This window comes from Adiantum capillus-veneris, chromosome 21 (assembly GCF_014529385.1).
Source record: "Adiantum capillus-veneris isolate H3 chromosome 21, ASM1452938v2, whole genome shotgun sequence".
NCBI classification, from domain to species: Eukaryota; Viridiplantae; Streptophyta; class Polypodiopsida; order Polypodiales; family Pteridaceae; genus Adiantum; species Adiantum capillus-veneris.
The window spans coordinates 79,455,257-79,461,165 of NC_140951.1; the positions used below are offsets into that span (position 1 = coordinate 79,455,257).

At 46.3% G+C, this 5,909-nt stretch overlaps 1 pseudogene; it reads right to left on the reverse strand.

The window, feature by feature from the left end:
- Positions 1-298: 298 nt before the first annotated feature.
- Positions 299-1,422, reverse strand: LOC147431211 (uncharacterized; annotated as a pseudogene).
- Between the last annotated feature and the right edge of the window lie 4,487 nt (positions 1,423-5,909).

Consider the following 5,909-nt stretch of genomic DNA (forward strand, 5'->3'; position numbering starts at 1 on the left):
ATTGAGGTGCTAGGGGTGTCCTTTGAGCTAGATGCAATGTTGCTTTCTAGGGGTTGGCCCTTAGCGGTTGCTAAGTCAGGAGCACTCGATTGCTCTCTTAGCAAGGATATTGACATAGGGGCTTTCGCTTTTAACTCTCTTCGTTGCTCCGCCTTACGTAAGCTCTCAACTTCCTTTTCCCTCGCTGTAAGGATATATCGCTCAACCTCTTGCACTTCGGCAAGGCTTCTACCATCGGGTAATATGACCTCGGAGGGAAATAACTTTGAAGAGTCAGGAGGTGCAGTGAATGAAGTATTCACGTTGCATAATCAACTTTTTTGTGCACATGCAAACCCAAAAATAAGCCTTCTGTGTAGCTTGGCATAGCACCGATCTTCAACAACCATATCCATAAGCTGGTTTCATATACGAAACAAGCCTGTACACCAATCGGTGAAGCACCTGCACCATACATCATTAGTCTTTCACCTGCTAGAGAGCTCTCCACAGCATACCTCTCATCACGAGAGCTTTGCAAACCATGAAAAACTACCTGTAAAGCAGTTTTCAAAAGCATGTTCATCAATAGCACAACACCCACCTTTAGCAACCTGCCTTCCACCATCGCTGTTTGCATAGCCCAACCTACCTGTGTTCCAAGCATACCCTCTATTGTAGGTCCTTCAAATGGCACACACTCTATACCTGACTCACCATGCCAATCTTTGTCTGCGATAGCCTTTGACACTTCATCTTCAACCACTTCATGCGAGAGCAAATTCGATTGCTCAACCACCTTTGCCTGCTCTTCAAGGACTTCTTGTACAACCATATCATCTGCTAAGCAAAAGGGAAAGCCATGACCTATTACCTCGTCTTCTTGTAGGTCGACACCGTCAACACCTTGTGGAATGCAGTGCTGCTCTTCAACGCGATCAGTAGGGCAAGGTTGCCCAACCTCCTGGCTAGCTTCTTCTTGTACAACTTCGACCATCGCTTTGCCAATAGCTTCAAACTTTTTCTTGTGAGCTCCGATCCATAGCTTCCTTTGACTCTTCATGCATACAAACTTCGACCAAGACCGCATATTTGCTAGCCGGGCTAACAGACTCTTGTACATCATCACACCACAATGGAGGCACAAATTGAAATGAAGAACCGAAACGGCTTACCAATGGCAAAGCAACTACCTCTTTGACGCTTGAACTCCCCTTTGGCTTCATGGCATGACGCAACTCCATTGCCGAGCTATATCCATAGTCTGCCGGCTTCAACAAACCCATCTCCAGCTTTTTCTTTGCTTTCCTGCTCTTTGCCTTTGCCAAGCAAACCGTTTGCTCATAATCCTCTGCACCACCGCACTCGGCCTTCTCTCTCATTCACGGATGCAAGCATGCTAGAAACTACTCTCGCTTGAAATGGTCCCCATTTCGCACACATGTAGCAACAGCTAGTCTCTCTCAAATAGATTCAAAGTTACCCAAAAACAAAGAAAAATCTTCAATTACATCCTGCTTTAGCTTGCTCAATTGCTCACCCAAGTCTGATGGAGAAACCCGCTTCTGACAAGCTTCAACAAACTGCTTCCGAATCTCGCTCAGCGAGCGACTGACGATCTGCAACCTTCAATCCTTCAAACCAGGCTTTGGCTCGTCCTTGTAGAACGAATGGTAGGGCCTTCAATTTGGCTTCATGTCCATAAATCCTCAACTGCACAACATGCATAGCTCCAGATCGGAAAACCAATCTGCAACCTCTTCTTCTCCAGCAAGCACCAAGTCAATATCATGCATCATCTTCAGGCTTTAAAGCTTCATTGAGGAGCAATCAGTAGATCCTCAGTGGGGGCACCACTGATGGGATGGGGAAATGGAACAACACACGGGATGCAAACTCGATGCCTCTCTATAGCCCAGTAGGTATCCAGCACCCCAAGCCATACAGAATCACACACATACGCGCACTATATGTAACTTGCACCGAACAGCCTCACTTATGAGCAATTTCGGCTACACACAATCACCTTTACCGACGCACACACCAATGCACCCATATCTATAAACACACTCACACCGGGAGACCTCGCAAGCCTCGACCGCATACAAAACCACATTCAATCTGCAACCACAATCAATCTCAATCTCTCTCTGCACACACACAAAAGACCCGGAGCCACCGCTACCACGGGTATAAGGCAAAAGACGAAACGCGGACGAGAGGAATGATGGCAAACCCAACACAAACACTAACCCAACTATACCATAAAGTCACTTATGCATAGCAAAGAAAACAAGAATTCAGATACAATGATGGCGTTGGCCGAGTCGATGCAATCCGGCACCCTCCCTCGGCTACATTGGCAGCCGTACTCTCTGCTTCACAGGTCCTTGTCAAAAAGAAAAACCCGAGACCGCCCTCATTGGTAGCCGTGCATAGCTGGTATCAGTCCCCCCTTTGAAAGCCGCTTCTCTCGACTTGCTCCGCTTCTCGCAGCTCTTGTCCTACTCACGGCTCCACTCATCAAGAAACCATCTCCAACTTCTTCAACCCCGCTCTATTATCCACATGGTTGGCACCTTGGTGGGCCTTCAACTTGTGATTCTTGAAGCTCTTCAACCCTAGGTTACTATAACATCACTACCTTGCAAACAATTCCCTCCTCCTGCTGTACTCCCTTGTATGGCCAGCCCCCTGGCTGCTCTGTGTTTTTGCCAGCCCGCCACCCCAGATGGCGCCTCTTCTGCTCTCTTGGCTCACTCATGGCTCCCTTCTTCTCGCATGGTGGCCCTCAGCACCTCCTCCTGCAGACTATGGAGACCCTCTCCATCATCTGCATGGTGTCAACTCCCTCAATCTGCAGCCCTTCCTCTTTCCTTCATAGATGGCGGTCTTTCGATCCTGCTCACCACCACCTCGGTCCCCTCCATCCAAGACCCGCTTTGTGCCCTTCTCCTCTCTCCAATATGGCGCCACCACCTGCCTGTTCCCAAGTGGCGCAACCCCCTCCTTCTGACGGGCTCCCGCCCCTTCCCTAACTGGCCGCTCTCCTTTGGCCACCTGACTTCCTTCCCATACAACTGCAGCATTCCCCCCCTTTTTGCTGGTCGCTCCTGAGTGGGCCTTCATGCAGCCACAACGTGGCTCTCCTCCCCAAAGCATGCCCTCGTTGCCCATGGCGGCACTCCAACAGATGGAGCTCTTGCCTTCAATCGACTGCAGACTGCAGCTTGCCTTTTTTAAAGCTTGGCAATCCTTTCTTTAAAACAAAAATTAACTCGCGACTTGGGTCGCCTTCCCACGGCCCTCATTGCCGATCACATTCCACCGACATCCATGCCAAGGCTTCAATGCCGATGACCAAAAAAGTTCACGTAACTTTCCTTCACTTGTTGAGAAGTTGCCCTGTCGATTCGAACAGTGCCTCCATTGAGGAGGCAGCACGGTCACAAACCGAACATCCAAAACACTAAGCCACCATGATTAGGGTCCTGCTTGACAATGGTCTTCAAGCACAAGGTAGCTTTGGCGTATACATATCACAACAACACTTTGGGACTTTTTTTCCATCGAGCTTCAACACTTTGAGGCCTCTCAACCTGACAAAGCTTCGGAATGGCCTTCGACCAACTTCGAGCCACATTTAGCAGACTCATCATGATCAAGCTTGCTGCTATCGGCATCTGGCACCGACTCCACCGCTTTGACTTGTACCTGCATGATTCCATAGCGAGGCTATAGCCTTTATCCTGGACCGGCATAACTTAGTTGTACCAACGTGCACATTCTCTAATGGTATAGGGTCTACGTTGGTCACGAATGGAGAATTTACTTCCCCACCCCCCTCATTTACATCATTAGCTCTATGTTCGGAGCGAGTGGCTCTACTAAAGGTTTTTTTCAGGCGGCTAAGCACGCTCGGCCCGGACCGCGGGCCCATGGCATGCATGTCTTGGCTTGAGCTATCGAGATTAGGCATTGGGAAACCCTCCATGACGTCGTAGTCAGAGGAAGAGTCACTAGCAGCTATGTTCGGGTCTTGGTGTGTACTACCTTGGGTCCCCGCCGAGGGCCCGGAACCTAAAGTAGGTGGATATTGAGAACTCGCGTAAGTCAAAATTCTCTCTAGCTGCTCCGTTTCTAGCACACAACCAGAGTGCAGATGCATGTGCCTTTGACACCCTACAAGAGTCGGCGAATAACCTCGAAGGTTAACCGCTTACTTTTTTTAAGCGCCTATTTTCACTCGTGTTTTTTACGTTTCTAATGTTTTTTATAATGTTTTTTAATGTTTGATTTTTTTGATTAAAGTGTGTGATAGCTCGAAACGAGCGTATCACTTAGAGGGTCACCGTGTGCTTTACAACACAATTTTCGGGCATATGAAGTTCCGTTGGTCCTCAAAAAATCGATTTTTAGCTACGTGTGAAGCTAAAATTCGTAGACCGTTTTTGCATTTTGCATTGCAAACCTTCTAGTACCTTCTTGATGTAATCCTCTTGAGATAGCTTTATTGTCTTCTTCGTCATGTCCCTTGCTATCTTCATACCAAGAATCCTCTTTGCAATACCTAAATCTTTCATTGAAAACGATTTAGACAGCTCCTCTTTTAGGTATTTGATGTCCTACATGTTAGCACTTGCAATCAACATGACATCACAACATACAACATTAGGATGATGAACTTCCCATCTCCCAAACTCGTCGTGTAGACACAATGATTTGAGTTGCATCTTCTGATTCCATGATCCAACATCCATCGATCGAACTTCAAGTACCATAGTCTTTATGCTTGTTTTAAACCATACAAGCTCTTCTTTAATCTGCAAACTATTTTTTCCTTACCTTTTACTTCAAAGCCCTTTGGTTGAAGTATGTAAATTTTCTCCTCTAAGTCACCGTGAGGGAATGCCGTATTTACATCCATTTGCTCAAGATTTAAATCATAAGCAACCACAAGGCTTAAGACAAGCCTAATTGAGTTCATTTTCACAATAGAAGAAAATATTTTATTGAAGTCAATACCTTTCTTTTGAGAAAACCCTTTTACCACAAGCCTAGACTTGTACCTTTTCTTCCCACCTTCTTCTTCCTTTAGCTTGTACACCCATTTGTTTTGAAGTGCCCGCTTACCTCTAAGCAACTCAACCAACTCCCATGTTTGGTTCCGATGTAATGAGTCCATCTCCACTTGCATGCTCTTTATCCATTCTTCTTTGGATTCGTGTTGCATAGCTTCTTCGTATGAATCTGGCTCTCCAGAAAATAGAGATGGTTGAAGGAAGGAATAAACCTTTCTAGAGGTCTACTTGCTCCTGTAGATCTTCGGGGAATTGGTTGAGGCTCCTCATTTGGTTGACGTTGTTGTACGTTGTCACCTTTTGCACTCCTTGAGTCTTCACCATCCTCAATCTCCATGTACTCATCACTTGTTTCTTTTGTTTGTTTTCTTTCCAATTAATCCTTTGTACATATTTTGTTCATCGAATCCCTACTAAAGATTTCACCATTTTCAGGATTCCATAGGCGATACCCAAAGTCACCTTCTCCATAGACAATGAAGAAACACTTTTGGACTTTGTATCTAGCTTTGATCTTAGGCTTCTATCTATGTGCATGAAAGCCTCACACTCAAACACTTTGAGAAATGAATAATTCACCGGTTTACTTGTCCATGCCTCCTTTGGAACTCCCCCATCCAATGCCATTGAGGATGACTGGTTGATCAAATACATAGGTATACTTACTGCTTTTACCCAAAGCTCAAAAGGTAAGCCTGCATGTAGCCGCATGCTTCGTGCTTGCTCCATGATTGTCATGTTCATCCTTTCCAAAATCCCATTTTGTTGAGGTGTCCTTGGGGTTGTCCTTTGCCTCCAAATGCCATTGCTAGCACAAAAGCTTTCAAAAGCTTGGCTGCAATATTCGCC